The sequence below is a fragment of the Eublepharis macularius genome, chromosome 1 (assembly GCF_028583425.1).
Source record: "Eublepharis macularius isolate TG4126 chromosome 1, MPM_Emac_v1.0, whole genome shotgun sequence".
NCBI classification, from domain to species: Eukaryota; Metazoa; Chordata; class Lepidosauria; order Squamata; family Eublepharidae; genus Eublepharis; species Eublepharis macularius.
In genome coordinates this window covers 190,518,987-190,538,748 of record NC_072790.1, presented here as the reverse complement: position 1 = coordinate 190,538,748, position 19,762 = coordinate 190,518,987, and the positions used below count along the sequence as shown (strand labels likewise).

Sequence of the window (19,762 nt, the reverse complement as noted above, 5' to 3'; positions counted from 1 at the left end):
CTCCAGGCCACAGAGATCTATTCCCCTGGAGAAAATGGCTGCTTTGGAGGGTTGATTCTATGGAATTATACCCCACTGAGTTCCTTCCCCTCCCCAACCCTGCCCTCTCCTGGCTTCACTCTCCCAAATATCCAGGAATTTTCCAACCTGGAATTGGCACCCTTATGAGGAAAGCACATGTAATAATAAAATATGATTCATGGGAAAATAAAACCAAGCTATAATCAGTACTTTTATGAGATAAAGAAAAGGTTTTCCTGCCTGGGGTCCTCAAGTCTCTGTTTCTTTCTCTAACCCTCTACAATATTATGCCAGAGGACTGAAAACCAAGAAGAAAAAGCAGAAAGTAATATTGGAGCTCTTAAAACAGGATTTCTTTCCTTGTTCCCTGAACAAACAGGCTTCTGGGGAAGTGGGGAGGGAGGAGGAAAGAGGAACACATTCAGATTTTTTCTTACCCACTGTGACTGCCGAAATTGCTAACGTGGCTCAGTCCCAGACCCCAAGGGAAGACACGCTTTTTTCTCAGTGTTTTCTCAGGAAGTCTGCAAAGGCTATAGGAAGGTGTTAGTGAGCTGTGTGATTATTCCCATAACAACAGGAACCACAAGCCTGTCACCCTGGGAGCAATGAACAGTTCAGGGCAAACATACCCTGCCTGGAAACCACACTGTATGGGTAATCTTGGACCAGGTTCTCTGCCTTTTCCCTCCAGGCATCAACTTCAAGCTTTTTCTTTTTAGTGTACATGGAATTGCTTTATTTTAAATAGCTGGGGAGGCGTGGTGGGGAAATGGAGATTTTGCAAAATTACTCACATTGGATTGGAACAGCCATAGACAAACCCAAACCCCTTATAAGGAATTAAATGGTTGAAGAAATGGGTTGCCAGAATGTGGAGTGATGGTGTTACTAGACCTCTGAATGGGCAACAGGACACTGAGATATTGCGTTGTCAAAGCAGGAATATGGCAACTTCAAATGGTTCTGCTGAGACAGGTGCCATTGTTAACCACAGCATATTTGGTTCCAGTTTTCCTTTATGTACACAGACAAGATCTTAACGAACTTTAAAAATAACATTGATGAGCTTCTAATAAAAATGTGTAATTTATCATTAACTTCAGCAGCCATGTCGAAAGATTGGAAAACAGACAATGCCACAGTGATTTTTTTTTTTAATAAAAAGGATTCAGGGGGACCCCCAAGAAACCACAGATGACAGATCAGTCAACTAAATGTCTCTCCTGGGCACATTGCTAGAAAGTGTTACTAAAGACAGAACTGTTAAACACACTGAAGAAAGAGCCTTGCCAAAGCTTTCAGTAATAAGAAAAATACAATACAATATCATGAGGAGATCTGAAAGGACCTCTCCAAACCGGCTGAATGGGCAACCAAATGACAGATGAAATTAGGCTTGTTAAATGGAATTCTCTTAATTCTTCTTTGTCTAATTCCTTCCTGAAATCCAGCAATTCTTTTCTGTTCCTCTTTTTTTTAGGAATTTGAGTCAGTTTCAAATCAATTCTTCTTTCACAAAGCTGAAGATGTGATTTAGATCTCTAAGACATTATTGGTTTGTTTGTTTATAATGAGCATAGTTAAGAACAAGGTGAGCCATTAAAGAAACAATTAAACACAAACCAGGACTTATCTGAACATATCCCTACTTCATTAGACTGCTTTTACTCTTCCTATCATATTACAGTGGAACAACAGGCAGAAATCCACAGATGAAAAAAAATCTACATTATCACATGTAGTTTCAAAGATAAATTCAAAGATAAATTAATGAGACACTAAAGAGAATTCCTCTTTCAAAAGAGGAAAAGAGAAGGAGTCAATTGCTGTATCTAAAAAAAGAAAATTTTGGAAAAAGAAATCCCCCCAAGATGAAATTCAATTTAAATAAGTGCAAAGTGATATAAGCCTCTCTCTGTCTCTGTCTCTCTGTCTCTCTCTCTGTGGAAGATAGGTCTTTCATGAGGGCTGAATGGGACTTCCAGATTCAAAGGAAGGATGCCTCTTATCGTCCAATGCTGGGAGGTTGGGGGAGTCCTAGTTGTTCAGCAGACAGTTTTCTACGATGTCCGTTACATACCTCTCAGTTTAATAATTTCTTCTAAATCTGTTAGTGAAAATAAACTTGATGTAATATAGGATTGTATATTCCTGTGCATTTAGCTACTCCTTATATTGTTTACTTCTATGCTAGACCGTGGTGCTGTCTTTAGACATTTTTGCACCAGAAGCAAAAAATTAAAATAACATCCATCCCTTGTGGTAGTTTAATGTTACACAAAAATGATGTTGAAGGCAATAAAATGATGCCCTCTGTGGAATTTGCTGCCCCAATTGATTGCTTTACAGGAAAATTAGCCTTTCAGATAAAATAATGCCAACCTAGTATGTTTGGAATAAGTCTATTCTTTGACCTTATATTTCTACCTAACTCTATAATGCCTTCCCAAAACATTTTACAAATATGGATTTGACATACCTGTAAAAAGGGAGTTATGCACGTCAGCAGCCAGAATTCCTTTCTCTACAGCTTCTTGAAAATTCATTTGCTTACTGTCAGGTTTCCCAGTGCGGTTGTATTTGTCATTTACAAGTATTCATGCAAACAGGTGTCAGAGATCAGAAAGTAGCACTTCAACATCATTGAAAAGTGCTTGCTGAGTATTTTTTTTATATCAGTAGAATTTCCAAACAAATTTGGAGCTTTTGTGACATCATCGTTTCTGTATTACAGGATGCATATCTGTACAATATCTGTGCTAGTTTAGGAGACATTTTCTTCCCCATAAGTAATTTTGTAATCCTACTGAGATCTTCATAAATAATGCATTTTTATTTCAAAGTAGCCATGTTTATCTAGGAGATTTAAAAGCTACTTTAATTATCTCTATTTATAGAAACTCTTTTTTATTTTTAGCCCTTAGTCTCACATTCCTACAACAAAGGCTAGGAAAGTATGCCCAGTTGCAGCAGGTTAGGAAGAAATCAATCTTCCTTTATAGCTCTTCACGTCTGAGAGAAAACTCAAAGGACTTTGAATATGCAATTAGCAAGCCTTCCATGATTAAAAAAAACTGTCAGTGTATCCCTTCTCCACTTGATTAAAAGTCTACATTACGAGAACTTTAAAACTGTGAATAGAAAATATAAGTTAAAACTGATGGTGATTTACACTAAGCAAAAAGCATAGGGTAGAAAAAGAGAAAGTGACTTTCCATAGTACCCTTTGCTTTTGTCTTCCAGCCATCCAATCACTCACCTTCTGAAAGTCTTTGGGGAATCTTATGAGTTCTATATGGAATTAGTTTAGATACAGCTGTTAGGCCTATAGGAAGCTTTTTTTTTTTCTTTTCAGAGTGTGGAATTGTTTCCAATAGGCTGTAGCAAGCCTTGGGGTTTGACCATCAGAAGAAAACTTCAGCTTGCTTGAGTTGAGACAACACAATAAAATATCATTATTCATGGGCACTGCAAGAAATTAATGAAAGTACAAGAGGGAGTATTACATATTTAGAAAGGGAAGAGAAGTCAACCTGCATTAGGACTCAGAGCCACACAGTCTTAATAATTCTCATCTTCAAAGAAGTTATCCAAGAGATGGATGATCTTAAGATAGATAATAGTACATTAGCATATTTATATTTCACCATATTACTGTAATGCAATAAATCTGATTAGGTCTTCAAAATAGTCTTAAATAATCAATTCTAGAGTTAAAAGGGGCCAGGCATGGCTGCTGTATCTGGTCACATTGCCACCCATACCCATTCATCCTGGGTTACATTTTTTGGGTAGCTCTACCTGAAACTTGTTGTTTTTCTTGACTAGCAGTTAGCTAGGACTGGATTGAATGTTTATGGAAATCCACATTAAACTAGCCAGTTTTTTTTTTTTTGCTTTCCTCATAAGCAATGACATAGTGACACTGGTGTTTCGGCTTTTCTTGTCAAAACTTGTGTATTTACATAAGGCAGAAACTCAGGCTTAAATATTTTGTTATTTATACCCTTCTTTTGTCCCCAAAGGGTACCCAAAGCAAATAAAATTGGATCCTTTAAAGGGAACTTCCTGTGATTAGGAAGAATTTAAAACCATAGAAATGTAGGCATGGTACCATTTTCCCCCATTTCCTCCAGGAACAGAATCAGTCATGCTGAGGCAGGACCAGTATTTTCAGTAATAGCATTACCAGTATTTTTTAAAATGCTCTTCATAATCTGAGGCCCTACATTGTATCTTGTGTTTGTAAATCTGGCCTCGTACCCACTGTTGTGTATCAGATATCCTTGCTTTTCCCGTTCTCCACAATAGGCACAACGGGGTTTTCAGATTATGAGTATTGGCAGAATTAGGATTTAGTTAGGGAAGTGACCTCAACAGGATATAATGTCATAGAGTCCACTTTCCAAAGCAGCCATTTTCCAGGGGAACTGCTGTCTATGCCTGGAGAACAGTTATAAGTATGGGAGATCTCCAGATACCACCTGGAGGTTGGCAACCCTATTAAGCAGTGATTCAGGCATGACGCTCAAATGCATACCTTGTGATCACCCACTTCCACTCTCTTTCCTAGAAGTAATGGAGAAACCAGGGGCTGCACCAGAAGGACCCAGCAAGTGTCTTGCTTGATGGTCCCCTCAGGCCTGGGTCTTAGGTAACTGCCTGTCCCACATCCAACCATGTTGCAAATGATTCAGCCATGTCCATTAATCAAGGGAATATTCCCAATGTCACTTCAATCAGGTGACAAGATAGGATTCTAAACCAGCTGTTAAGAATTAAGCATTTCATAAGACACACCCCAGTAAAAATCATCTTGGTGTACACCCTGCTAAGCACTATAACAATACAAACATGGCTGAACTGCAGGACACTGGCAAATGCAAATTCTTCCCAGAGTGACTCACAAATAAAAACAAATACAAAAGTAAACATTAATAGTTTTTTCCCTTTGTTTTCTACTTATTTTAAAAGCACACATATGATCAACACTGATTAATGTTTTTGAGAAGAACAGCAAGCCAGAGCTTTGAACACAGCTTATGTCCATTAGTTTTGTTTTTTTGTGTTTTATATCCTGTGCTATGATGACATGGCACATTCATGAGAATTCTCAGAAGGAAAGTCAATGGTAGGCTATTTTTCCTCTCTTGGGGATGAATTTTTTTTCAAAAAGCAAACACATACTGATAAAGTTCATCCTATCTTGAGAAGTCGAAAAGTGTCTGCTAAGCTTTCTGTGTCATTATATAGTGCTCACAGGAATGGTATCTAGGATTTAGTGTATATATGAACAACGCCAGGCCTAGAGCTAAGGGAAGGAATGGGGAATGCTGCACCCATCTCTCTTTTTTATTCTCTTCATGTAAAAATAATAGTATAGAAATATATTTAAAATAAAATAAAATCGTGTTTGCTACATAGTATTAACATGCTGTCAATTTCAGAAGCCGATCATACTCTTAATGTCAGAGCTGTAAAAATCAAATCCCACCTCCCCAGATTTCACAGATAACGCAGTAAACTAAGATGAGGGTATCCACGGCTCGCAAAAAAGTTGATGTTAGCAGTCAGACCTCTCCTTCACTCTAAAAGGGCAGTTTATGGATATGGAATATCATAAACCCCTTGCCAGAAGTCCCAGACACTGCCTGGCCCCAGGCAGAGTGGATGCCAGCCAGCCTGGAGGCAGGAAAGTTGCCAAGTCATAAGTCATAGTGATAACACCCCGGAGAGAAGCAGAAATAATGAGGCTTCCTGAGGAGACTCCCAGCTTAATCCTATTAATACCCTTCAATGCTTCCCCTTTACCTTTCTAACCTAATCAGGCAATCCAGCGAACCTGATAGCCTTCCTATCCAACCCTTATCAGATCATCAAGCTATATTTTTACCTATAGTTCATCCCAAGATAGCCATATCACAACTTATTATCCTACCTCTGGACAATCCATTAAGGTATTGTTTCTGGGAGCAAAGATAGGAGTTTTGCTCCTAAGCATGTTTTGCCCTATAACTGGGCTGTCCAGCCCCATGCTCGGTGTGTGTGTGTGTGCCTTGGTACCTACTCATGCACACTCACTGAAGCACTGGTTGTTTTGCTGCTCCTTCTCCTCCTCCCCTCTGAGACTGGTAAATATCACCCTTTCCCCGAAACTGCTTTCCCATTTCTTCACTGTTTTCCTAATTAGCTCTGTGTGTATACTTTGAGATTTTCTGTGTTTGCTTTTTATTGCTCTGTTAATAAAGAAACCTTTCCTTTAGAACATTTGCCTGTTCATTTGAGAGTTCTCTAATGGAACAGTCCTGGTATACATTGGTGGAGATCCCAGTTACCCCCTCTCGCTACGTCTCCTTGAATGCTAATTCCCCCAACTCACAAGAAGACTCCCATCTGGGTAACATTGGGACCATATTCCCTCCCCCACTCCCCACCCACACAAAACGCACAAGGCTAGCATTCATCCACTATCCTCTGGTCACCTAGACTAAAATCTCTAGACCACTAAGGCAAACACACACATGCTGCAGCATTCAATGTGACTATGAATTTCAACAGCATAATTGCCTCTGCATCGCCTGGCCTGGCCAGCACTCCAGCACTATGGAGTATTTCCAAAGACCAAGTGTCAGACATACAGTACCCAGTTGTGGAATGCCCAGTTCTGCAATGAACAAGTCCCAGGGCCCATTATCTTCTCCTATAGTGTGTGATGATCTATTGCTTTACTCATGGATACAAACCTACCACTTCCGTACATGTGTGACTATCTAACTACACACATTTTACTATCATTTATTTATTTGACTCATGTATATAAGCTTTTATGAAAGCAACAGGAGCTATCAGTTTGACTGAAATTTGATCAGAAACATCTGTCCTTGTATTGACCATGTAGATAAATTGTATCCATCATGCAATGAATTGTTAAAACATGCATACAAAATGTGTATATTTAGCCAGGAAACCTAATTTGTTAGTATTTAAAACATCAGTTTAAAGTAATGACCTAGAAAGATGAACTAGCAGGAAGGATATAGACAATGAAAAAAGCTTCAAATAACTTGTTGGCATATAGTATTTTTAATGCAAATTTCAGCTACAATGTATATCAGCATATTGTACAGCTTGTCCTGTATTGTTTGATCCTGTATCTCTTGGGATATTTCCTGGCTTGATTTTTACAGCTTCATTTACTATCCCTTTCTCCATGGAAACAAGGTGTTAACCCCTGAACTAGACTGCTGCTGGACAATGCCAGAGGAGACAGCACAAATACTATAGTAGTTTTCCTGTGACAGTGCAAGAAGATTTAATGTCTCTAGACTTTCAGTTGCATACCCAGACGCAAAACTGTAATCTATTAAAGCCATAACAGTGTGCAAAAAGCAGAAAAAGTATACATGGCAAACAGTTCTGTAACCTATGACCTCTACTGTGGGGGAAGTGCTATGGTTCATTGATAAAGTGGATTGGATGAGGAGGATAAGGCATCCAAATTAGGGCTCAGGGTCAGGGCCATCCAGTCCCACACTAGCTTCTGTGTCTTTTAACCAGGGAATATAATAAATGTGAGGAAACAGTTAACAGTTATAGTATACCTCATTGAGTCCACCCACAAACCCAGAGGTTGAAGTTGCTAATCAAAGGAGAGCAGACAAGTGTTGTTGTATGCATACTGGTTTTATTACATTGTGTTCAAACAGTGCAATCTGAAGAACGTTTTCCTGGGATTGAGCCCTGTTGATTCGGCCTGAGTAGGATTCTGAACAGACCTGTTTTACGTTATCTAAATCTCTAATACACCTTGAGTCTCAACGAGAAAGGTGGCCTGTAAATGGGGTAAGTAAATCAGTAATTTTCAACTCTATTGATTTCTGAATTCATCTATTTTACACAGCTTGATAATCAATTACATGTTTGTATATTTCAAATTCCAAATAAATATAGCGACTATGTGGAATCTGTCAGGGGATTCTGAATGAATGGGATATTCCCATACAACAAATACTACCGCACATTTTATATGCAACTGAACTACACAGACCAGTTGAATCATAAACTGACACTCCCATTCATGATTCATTTCTAGTCTGGCCTTTAATGTTGATCAGATTTCAATCCCAGTTATAAATGGCCCACAGAAGAATGTTAGCTCAAAATAGGTTTGGGGAGAGAGGTTGTGATACATTCTCTGAATTGCAACTGAATCCTGGTTCATGTGATATTGGCAGGGGTCATTTCGTAGAAAAAGAGCTGGAGGAACACATTAGCATAACTCATTATCACTGGAAGTGTGTCATTAGTATGTCATGAGTTCGGATCAGGCATCTGATGAAGAGAACTTGATTCTCGAAAGCTTATGCTACAATAAAATAAAATTGGTTAGTCTTAAAGGTGCTACTGGACTCTTTTTGATTTTGCTACTACAGACTAACACGGCTAACTCCTCTGGATCTATTAGTATAACTGATTTGCATATTGGTTTTTAACTGTAAATAAATCTGACTGACTGATTTGCATATGCCACACCCCCTGACATCACCTATTCTGGCTGTTTTGGACCCAATCCTGGCCATTCAGGGGCAAAATTGGGCCCAAAATGGCAAAAAGGGGCTGAAAATGGCTGAAAGGGGACCCAAAATGGTCAAGATCAGGCTGCTGATGAGTGGGAGAGTGATCCACCACCTGTCAGAGGCCCGATCCAGGCCATTTTGGCCCCAATCCAGGCCGAAATGGGCCCAAAATGGCCGAGACTCAGGTGGGCAGGGCCACCTGCCATGTGACCTCTTTGGGGAACTGCCGGAACTGCGTTCTTGTGCGTTCCCTCTCGAAATGAGCCCTGGATATTGGTATCCACAGTGAAAATTCACTTCTCAAATTGGTTAACTTTGTAACTTAATGTTTAAAAATGTCCTTTAAGAAATTTACTTAGGAGTAGAGATGGGCACGATAAAAAAAAATAATAATGATCCAGCTGATCGTGGATTGGCGCCAGCGACGATCCTGAATTAACGATCCACACCAATCATCTCCCGTTCCCGAGCTGTGGATCATGGATGGTGGAGGCCAAAGCTGGCAGCGCTGCTATTCCCAGCTATGTGGGAAGGTGGGTGGTGGCGGCAGCTGCCGGGCCTGGCAGGCACAGGGAGGCGGCGATGAGCCGCCTCCCCTCAGGTCCCATTCAGCAACACAGGAGGTCTGTGTTTGGCTGTCAGAGCTGCCTATCAGGGTTTGCAGGGATGAGATTGAAGTGCCCATGGCTACAGAACACCCCCTTCCTCCTTCCTCCCCTGGCTGTCTTCTCCCAACTTGTGACTGCTTTGCTGCTCCATGGTTGGAAGGAAGCCCTGCTGATCAAGGAAAGCTGGGCTTCCATTCGGATTTCCAGGGCGACAGAAGGAGGGCAAACAGAGCTCAGCTTTCCCCTGGCTCCGTTGCCAGGGGAATAGATTGCTGGCGCCTGAGTGTCTGGATCCCCTATCCGAGCCTGAACGCAACGATCCAGGCCTCTCCCGATCGCTGGATCGTTGGCCGTGGACGATCACGATCACGATCCGCCGGGTCATGATCGCGCGATCACCATTATCATGGTTTTTTTCCGATCGTAATGCGGATCGTGCCCATCTCTACTTAGGAGCATGTTCCATTTAACTCACTGGGACATGTGTAAATTTAAGCATGCATTGGTTCAATCTGCATAATGGGATGCCTCAAAGATTATTTATATCTAAAAAAATAAATATGCAAGGTGACCTACAATATTAAAACGGACATAAAACTGTCTGAAATAAAGAGCATCCATTAAAAAGTACAAGTATCATCAACAGATTTAACTTTTTAAAAAGCCTTCTTGAATTAAAAAAGTTCTCCACGGATGCTTCTAAGAATGGTCTGCAGTGTGGAGGGTGGGTGGGGAGAAAGCTCCAAAGCCCAGGGGCAGCCTCTGACTAGAGGGTCTTCAACATGGGTTATCTGTCCTGTATTCAATGCTTTGGAGAAGTGGCCCCCCCCCTGCTTCCTCAAAGAGTTGTGGTGCATTTGTGCACCTCTGGGGGTTCTCTTGGTTTCCCCCATCTTTCTCAAACTTTCTTTGCTCTGAAATTAAGATTGTAGTTAAAAACTAGATGACTGTTATGTGGGTGGCTAAACTTGGTTTTTCTAGCCCACATGGCAGCCATTTTCCCTGACCCAGCTATTTCTTCTCAGCTTTAATTAGCATGTTCCCTTGTTGCTTCGGACCTGCTAACTCCATTAGAATTTGTCACTAAAATGTATCTGAGGTAGCTCCAGTGTAGTCTCAAAGCAAACATGATGTTTAGAGAAACAAATATTGTTTCTTTATATTTCACTTTCTACGTCAACTAAATGAACTCTAGAGATATGAATTGCCCACTCAGAGCATCATTTACATGGACTATGGCTGTTCTTATCATTGCCACATTAACTCATGAAAAGCAAGGATATGAATATACTTTTTTCAGGTGACCAGGTCTACTTGAATGGAAGTCACAGCTGAGAAAGTGATACAGGTCAGGTGATAGAGACCATAAGAAGCTTCTCATGTGTTTGTATGATTAAGAAGGGAGACGTTTCAGAGACTGGACTAGGGAAGGCTTACTCTGCCCATATGTTCCTGTGTATGGTCAGATGGCAGCCCAGAGATGAAGGTATCAGCTACAGGAACCTGTACTTTTGTGGGTATATTTGGTGTGAACCCATGATATCACCATTTTCCTAGGACTTCACTGTACTTCCCCCCATTGCAGTTTTTTTAAAAAAAAACATGTTCTGCAAGGCCTTGAAATAGGATTTGCTTTCTCCTTGGGTAGCACTGTGTTTTTTAAAATTTTGGGGCTGTTGATCTGTTTTTATATAATACATTATTTTATACATTTTAATTTTTGAAAACCACCTTGAGTATGTTTTATAAACAGAAAAGAAAAAAATCAAAGACTCTATTTCTCTCCCCATGTCCCCATCTGTGTATAATTAAACGCAGAGATTGGGACCTGAACAAACAAGCCAGATCTATGTATAAACCTGAGAAATGCCCCAGGTTTGCAGAAAAACCTGAAACCTAAAACTAAAACACAATGGGAGTTATAATAGAAACAGTGCTGTAGCTTTAAGAAATGGATGTCCTCTGAGATCTCAGTGATTACTGTGGGAGTTGCTAGCCAACCTTCAAACCTTTGTTTCTGTCAGTAAAAGGCAGCGTGACAGGGCAGGATTTTTTACAGGGCTGTTTTGGACTCACAGGCTCATCCTCCCTGCTGTGGAAGATGGACTCGTTGGGGTCACATCTGCCAGTGACCAGTAGGTGACTCACTACCACATGACCTGAATGACTCATCCAGGCCCATCAGTGACCTCCTGGTGACTACTATCTGACAGTGTGGTATCTGCATAAAAGTCAGTGCGGTATAGTAGTGTGCGCTAAAAAAAATTCCACTTGGTTGGTTCTGAACCAACTATGCACCATTATTGTTTTTTTCTGGCTGGAGTGTTGCTGGCTTGAATGTAATCTGACTGGGGTTTTTAAAATTATCATTAATTTCATCTCTGTTCTTTGCTATAAGAGCTTTGGGGCAGCTGTTTTTTGCACTTAACAGCACCAAAATCGCATAGAACACAGGACAGCCTCTAAACCACTGATTCACTGAGTTTTTCCACAGTTCAGTTACAGTACACACATACACACACCACCACCACCAACAACAAAAACAACAACATCATCATCAACAACAACAACAACAACGGACCCTGAAGAAGGTGAGTGTCAACAAGTGCACACTATGGCAAGAAACTGGCAAACGGGTAGTAGGTTGGTGGCACAGGCAGAATTAAAAACAATCTTTCTTTATGTTCACTTTTTTCTTTTTCTATGGTGCCAGTAAATTATTACCTTTGGTGCCATGTTTCTTTGTGCTCACTCCCAGGGAAGTATCTTCTGAATTGCAGTCTATGATTGAAGTCTGTATGTTCCCCCTTCCAAACATTTCCAAAACTGATAGGTGGGAAGGGGTCTCCTGATTGGCAGGGAGACAATTCCGTTGCCTGGGTAGTGATGGGGAAAAAAAGGTGCACTCATGAGCATTGTGCATATTTCTGCTTCTCACGAGCAAAATTTATTAATAACCTAAGTGCTGTCTCCCCTTGGGATCCAATTGGTGAATGTGTTAAGAAAAACAAGATGTTGCCATGTGAACACAGTGCCTGTCTGCTACTGTTGTAAGGTACAAACCAAACCAAAACACACACACTTTTTAGTGGGAGCATGCTGTTATACTGTGGTTTCCTGATTTGGTTTGCCATTCTGGAAGCTATTTAACAAACTGAAACAGAAATTTTTGGATATGTTTCTGGCTCTTTGTTTCATTTTGCACATCCCTAATAAGAATTTCAGACTAGGATATGAGTGACTGCCAATATTTCTGTGTCCCTTTATATGGCCATGTTTGGCACTGTTGCTGGCTGGAGGGAGGGTGCCTGTGTGAGACAGTAGGGGAGGGGAGGGGAGGGACAAGGAGGGGCAGCAGGAGCCACCACTGCCTGTACTAAAATAGCTAATCTCCAGTTGGGTCTAGAGATTATAACTACTCTCCAGACTACAGAGATCAGGTCCCCTGGAGAAAATGGCTGCTTTGGAGGGTGGACTCTATGACATTATAGACCAGTGAAGTCCCTTCCCTCCCCAAACCCCATCTCCCCAAGTTTCTCCCCCAAATCTCCAGGAATTTCTCAACATGGAGTTTGCAACCCTACCCCCCTACCACATGAGTCAGGCAGATGGAGGCACTGTAGATAGGCTGGTTGGCTAACAGGTGGGTGGCCTGGCAAATAGACGGCCCTGAAAATAATTGAAGAGAATGAATGGGATTCCCCCCTCCCCATCTAGTATATATGGATATTTCAGAGTTACTAAGAACATCCATTCTCATGCTGTTTGAAACCTGGAAGGTCTTGCATAATTGAAGTTGAGGCAAGAGCCAGTTAAATTAGTTATCACATTTACTGTTGCTTCAAATAATCTATAAAACCTACATTGCCTTGAATGTGGATTGAATTTAAAAATGACTACTTTCCACTGATATCACATTAACAACAGTCATAGTCTAATTTCATGGTAATTGAAGGCATTCTAAATTAAAAAGTCATCTTCATATCACTTGTGAAAATACCTTGCAAGGAAATGTATTTCTCATACAATTTAAGCCACCACTTGTAAATTGTTACCCAGTTTGCGGGACAGCCCTTGTCACCACATAGGCAAGATTATATTTTTGCATCCACATGCAGTACTTAACAGGAAGAACTCTCATCCTCAGCTCTATAAGTGTAACAACGGAAGTGAATTAAATCCACACTTCAGTACTGAAAAGGTGAGAATTCTTTTTTCAACCTGATTATGAGTTTAATGATTCAGAGGAGGAAATTAGGTAACTTTTAGAGTGCCTCTGACAGAACTCAATAATATGGGACAGACTGCATGTTGAAGTCAAGGGTGGGGCTTGAAAGGGGTTAAGTTGGGAGTTTAGACTAGAGATGGGCACGAACTGAAATACGAACCAAAATTAAGCACGAACCAGGCCAGTTCGTGGTTTGCGAACCACGGTTCATCAGATCCCATTTCTGATGAACCGCCATGAACTTTTAGGTAGGTTCGTTTGGTTCATTTTTTGGTTCGTCACAGCAGACAGCCTGGTGCCGATCAATCAGTTTCCTAGGCAACAGGGGATGGACTTCTTGCAGACCTTCTGCTGACCTGGAAGTGAACTGCTGGCCTGGAAGTGACCTTCTGTTGACCCAGAAGTGATGATTTTCTGCCCTGGATGTGACGTTTTCACGAACCAAATAAACCGGTTAGCGAACCAGGGGCAGGTTTGTGCAGATTCGTGGTTTGTGAAATTTGACGAACCATGAACGACATGGTTCTGTTTTTTTCTGGTTCGTGCCTATCTCTAGTTTAGACACAAATGGGTAGGTGGGAGGGTCTATGGGATAAGGAGGCTTTTAGGAAGCAGTAGACAGAGCTTGTAGGGGAGAAACTTTGATGAGGGTTTCAGATGATCAGAGGCTAAAGGAGTGAATGTAAAGTGAGCCTTTGGAGAGAGAGCTGGACTGCATGAGGTACAGGTGAGGAAGGAATAATAAAGTTGGATCACTGGGATGTGAAAGAGAATTTGTAAAGCAGTGTGGCAGGAAATAATTCTAATAATCAATCATGTCCACCATATTTTTAAATTGTTTTGAACTCTGGAAGGAATTGAAAAAATTACCTGGAAAAGAGGTGGGCATTCACCAGCAGACTGCACAAGAGGTGACATTTCCTCTTTACATTGTGGGGGTCAGGTGCAAGGACAAGACACAGTCTTGGTTTCATGCAGAGTGAGCGGAAAATGGCAATGCCGACACCAAGATATCAAGATCAAAGCAATATGTCAGCACTGCCAAGAATGATGCAACATGGTGCAAAGGCCTTAAAGTCTGAGCTAAGGTTTTTAAAAAATGGCTGCCGAGCTGATGATGTCATGTCACTTCCAGGGAAAACCATGAAGTAATGTTAACACCTCTCTAGGAATTGCTGGAAACTTCTATAATAAAATCATACAGTTTTAAATGGTTTCTAGAGAGGGCTGATGTGAGATTTCTAAAGCAGAACATGATATTCCTAGAGAGGACTGATGTTTTTTCCTGGGAATAACTGGAATCTTCTCTAGGAACTGCTGAAAACTCTATGGCTGTCTTTAACGTCCCCACCCCCCTGGTCTCCAGCTCCAGGTTGGGCAGGGTCCGGTGACCTTGAGTTCAGCTTCTTGATCTGTTGGATCAAGCTTTGGATTTGTGCTTGCTGTCTCCTTGTATGGTCAGAATTATGGTGCTGTATTGTTATTGGATGTAGGGCACATCAACTTAAAAAAATCAGGTCCTGTATACAACAGGCTACCCAAGTATGTGTTTTAAGGATTCAAGAGCATTCTTATTTTGAAAAGCAAGGGCATTGATCTGAATGTTGGTGTCAACAATAATCTCTGGAGACACTTTCTGTATTACTGGATGATACTTATGTTTAGTAGCTAACACTGAGGAAAACGTGACAATTATTGTTTAGAATTTATTTATCACTTTGCTTTCTTAATCTTATTCTCACAACCCCATGAAAGCTGAAATAGAAGTAATGATTTTCCTAAGGTGGTTGATCCAGTTCATAGTCCAAGCATGCATTCATTAGCTACTGCACCATACTGAGTCAGATAATAATGACTGACCCAATGTACTTATGTAACAAAAATAGACAACTCCCGGAAACAGTGTGTGACGAAATGAGAAATATACGGGAGGAACAAAAATTAAAGGTTGTTCTATAAACTCTATATCACAGGTATTTACAATGGCATTACGCTCCAAAACTTATAAAGGTTACAATAAATCATGCATAACACAATTGCCACAGGCAGGTCCTATCTGTAAACAAAATATGTACAACAAAGTACAATATGCTCCGTGTTTTCTTGTATACTTTGAGTGTCCAGTAAATGAATTTACATGAGTAGATTCTTAAAGGTACAGGATGTCTCAGAAATGAAACCATGCAAAGTGGATGTTCCACAGGTAGATTCTTCAATAGTTCAACAGGAATCATCAGATCACACCCGATCCGGGGCCGGTTAATTACCGCAGATTTCGTGCCCTTGCTTCCTCAGGGGCGTGATTCTTGAAGATGACATTAATTGTAAAAATAAAAATATCTCTCTAATAACAACTATCTCATAAAAAGCTTCATATAGAATAAAATTTAACAACATGCACACATGTGCACTGACCTGAAATCTAGTGCAACCTATTCCCAACATCTGTTGCATGTATGCCGTTTTTCCTTCACGTACATTTCTAGAACAAAAAACATACATTTAAAGGAAACCCAAACAAGGTTTCTATAAGCTAAATATCTGTTTCCTTTCTTATAGTACTAACCTCTGCAATATATGCAAGCAACCTCTTCAATTTGTAAACATACACTTCTGAGACCTTGATATTGGCGGCAGTGAATTCTCATGTCCACACCCACTCAAAGAAAATTCAGCTTAAGATGTCTTACTAATCAACCAATTAGTATTCGTATTAAAGGGACCTTTGTGCAAGGCAATCCATATTTACACAAAACAACTTGAAACTAGCTCATTATTTACAAAAAACAACTTAAAACTAGCTCATTATTTAGACCGGAGGGCTTAACAGTTTGCAGAAACTGTATCCAGAAACCCTCCCGTCGTAACAGGGCAGTTATATCAGATCTATCCTGCTTCATAGTTTCCAAAACTGCCACCCGAAAGGAAGTATCACTATGATCTTTTTCCAAAAAATGTTGAACCAATGGAGCTTCAATGTTTCTACTCCTTATACATGATGAATGTTCAGATATGCGAGTCTTAAGGGGTCTACTCGTGCAGCCAACATATTCAAGGGGCATGTGCATTGTATCAAATATACAAGACCTGCTGTCTGGCATGTAGCAAAATGGCTAAAAGACAACGTTTTGGATCTAACTTGAATATCTTCTCCCTCCCACATCAATTTACACATATTACAGTGACCACATTTAAAGTTACCCCTAGGTAAAGTCACTAGTTCCCGTTGGGGTCTAATCCTGGAATGAACTAGATGATCTCTGAGACTTCGTCCTCTACGGAAACCACAAAGTGGACGTTCTTCACACCCCTCCAACTCTGTAATGATGTGCCAATAGCGGTTCACAATACGTTTAATATTATTAGCTAGTGATGTGAAATCCAACGCCCATTTAATTCTCTGGTTAGATTGGCGCGTTTCAGAGTGAAACAATGATGCCCTCTCTTTCATTTTAGCTTTCTGCAGAGCCAAAGACACCACCCCCCGGTGGGTAGTTCCTATTAATAAATGCAGAACCTAACCGCTTACTATCCCTAGAGAAATCACTCTCCATAGTAGAATTACGTTTAATCCTTAAAAATTGTCCAGATGGAATGTTCTTTTTAAGGTGACTTGGGTGATATGACCCGTATTCCAAATAGGAATTACAATCAGTGTGCTTAATATAAGTTCTTATTTTCACACTACGGGATGCATCAGTGTAGGTGACTACATCTAAAAAATTAATCGAACTTTTATCAAATTGCCAGGTGAACTTGACATTTTCATCCGGCATAATTCAAAATCTTGTTGTGATGACTTCCTTCATATTGGTAAAAATTATTTGGATAATTGCAGAAGTCCAGTAGTATCGCAAATAACACTTTTGAGAAATCCTAATTTATTTTCATTTGACATTAGTTACCAAAGCAGCAGCTCTTTTCAGAGGCACACTCTGGTTTAAAGATGGAACCAAGTAAAAACTTTTTACCTGAACAGCTAGAATCTTATTGGCTCAAGCCTCAGTTCAAAGAGCAGTGTGTCCATCTTTGCTGTTCTACTATTTCCTTTGCTGCTTTGGCTCACTGTCAGGGGTTCGCCAGCATGTGAGCATGATCAAAGCAAGAACATATCAAATCCACAACGTGAAACTGGCAGCCTTGCAGAACCCAAAACAGCTTTATGGTAACAATGAGGGTTTGCTCAGCAAGTGTTATGCTTGTTCAAAGCAGGTTGGGATTTTTTTTGCCTAACTTCCTTGTAAGAAGAGAACTGAGGTCTCATTCCTGTAATTCCCCAACTGGCCAGTTCTGTGAAATAATGATAATAAAAGAACTAGGACATGTATATAACTAAACACTTCCAGACTATAAAGCTACCAACTCAAAGGCAAAGTCACAGTGGACCAAACTGTGATTCAAACTGTGGACAAATACCTTAGCTTTTACAAATATATCGGTGTTGTTCCCATGACAGCTGTTCTCTTCTACCTTTCTGTCCTCCCCTTCTGTTATTATCTTTCTCTCTAGAGTTACTCCAGCAAATGGAAAACTGCATCCCTCTCCATCGTAGGTGGGTGTATGAGAGGGGCCTGCTTTTGATCTCAGATCAGCTACTGGTGCCCTGCTCTGTATGACTGAATTAACAAGAGATGACATTAATGGATATGGAGGATGGGATCTTTTCAGCTGTGCGTCCCCAGGCAGTGGGATCCCCTGCCCCAGGAGACTGATCAGACACCACACCTTTTAGCTCTCTAGAGACTTGGGAAATGATTTTATTCAAGATGGCAGTTGAGATTTTTATTCCCTGAAAATGTAGATTCTATGGCCAACTATTAATTTTATGAATCACTGACAGTATTATCTTTTTATGCTTGATATTTTATTACCATTTTTGCTGTTTTATTATTGCTTTTATTCTACTGCTTGCTACTGTTTTGGATCTTTTAGTTTTTTTTAAATCTATTTTATAATTTTATAATGTTTTCATTAAGTGTTGTGAGCTGCCTGTGAGCTATTTGTATGAGAGAAAGGAAAGATACAAATTTACCTACATTAACTAAATAAATAAAATGAGAAGGATTCAACTTTTAACCTAACCTGCTTCGTTATTCCATGAGAGACTCCAGAGTAGCCATCTCATATTTGAAAAGACATATGGAACAGAAACTTATTTAAAAATTGATCATATCCATAGCCTATATTATAGTTTATTTTCACATTATATGAACTGAGAGTAAAATTGTTTCAGAAAATGACTTTTTCATGTATAATTCTAATTACTGAATTTCCCTTTAAGAATTCTTGAATAAAAATTTCACCAGGTTCCCTAGCTTCAACCTAATGGTTCCACTAGTGAAGTAGGTAATAACCTATGAACACCTATACTCTTTGAGTAAAAAATTAGTCTAAAAGATATAACTAGATCTTTTTAGTACCACTAATATTTCACCTGGTAAAATTAGCTCCAGAGCGTCATGATGAAGCCATTGCCAAATCTGAAAGAGTAATAATACTGCTAATTTTGCTTTTTCTATACTGTTCATTAGGCTCCATCTTTAGTAGTCTAGCTAAGCTGAAGTGTCTTTGTGTATTACACTTCTTTGGATTTTTTCCTAAAAATAAATGCCATTCCATGCCTTTGGAACCTTCATGTATTTCTTTACCTTTTCCAGCTCATCTATAGCTTTTAAGATGGAATGTCAAGACCTGTCTTAAACATTAACAAGATTACATAAAGACAATGATGGCTTAAAAAAATCTCATTCCCATTTATTGTTCTGTGGGTAATCACTTCCACAGTCTTTTCCCAGGGAAATGGCCTAACCATTTGAAAGCTTGTGGGCAAGGAATGCTTCACATGCTACATTGTTAAGGATGCTCATCAGAATATAATCTTCAATATAAGGCTTTTAAAATCTGTAAATACTTCTTGCTTAACCACACAAAACTAAAGTACAATGGTACCTTAAAGACTAACATTATTTATTTCAACATGAGCATAAATCAATGTTGTTAGTCTTTAAAGTGCCACTGGACTTTTGATTTATTTTGCTATGACAGTCTAACAGTGCTGCCTCTTTGCAGTAAATAACCACAGCCATGACTAGTGGCTATTGAATGAGTGTGTGTTATATATATATATATCAAGGTAGGGGCCAGAAATGCTCTGGCATGAGTAGACATTTGGAGTTTAGCTCAGCTAAATTGTGCAAGTTCAAACCCTAAGCAAGAAGCTATCAATGATTAAGGTTCTGAGATGGTGGTTCAAAGAGATGTTCTGGGTATACAAGAATTTTTTAAAAAAATGGTAGGGCTACAGTGCTGCACTTAATAGCCATTGG

General features: G+C 39.9%; 1 protein-coding gene across 5 annotated transcripts in view; it reads right to left on the bottom strand.

Annotated features, from left to right (window-relative positions):
* The window catches only part of LOC129343595 (spermatogenesis-associated protein 7 homolog), a 122,482-nt gene extending 121,937 nt beyond the window's left edge, over nucleotides 1–545 (bottom strand). For all 5 annotated transcript variants that reach the window (XM_054999895.1, XM_054999905.1, XM_054999914.1 and 2 more), the window contains exon 1: nucleotides 459–545. The gene's annotated coding sequence lies outside the window, so the exon portion shown is untranslated. The remainder of the gene's footprint in view (nucleotides 1–458) is intronic.
* Nucleotides 546–19,762: the final 19,217 nt, after the last annotated feature.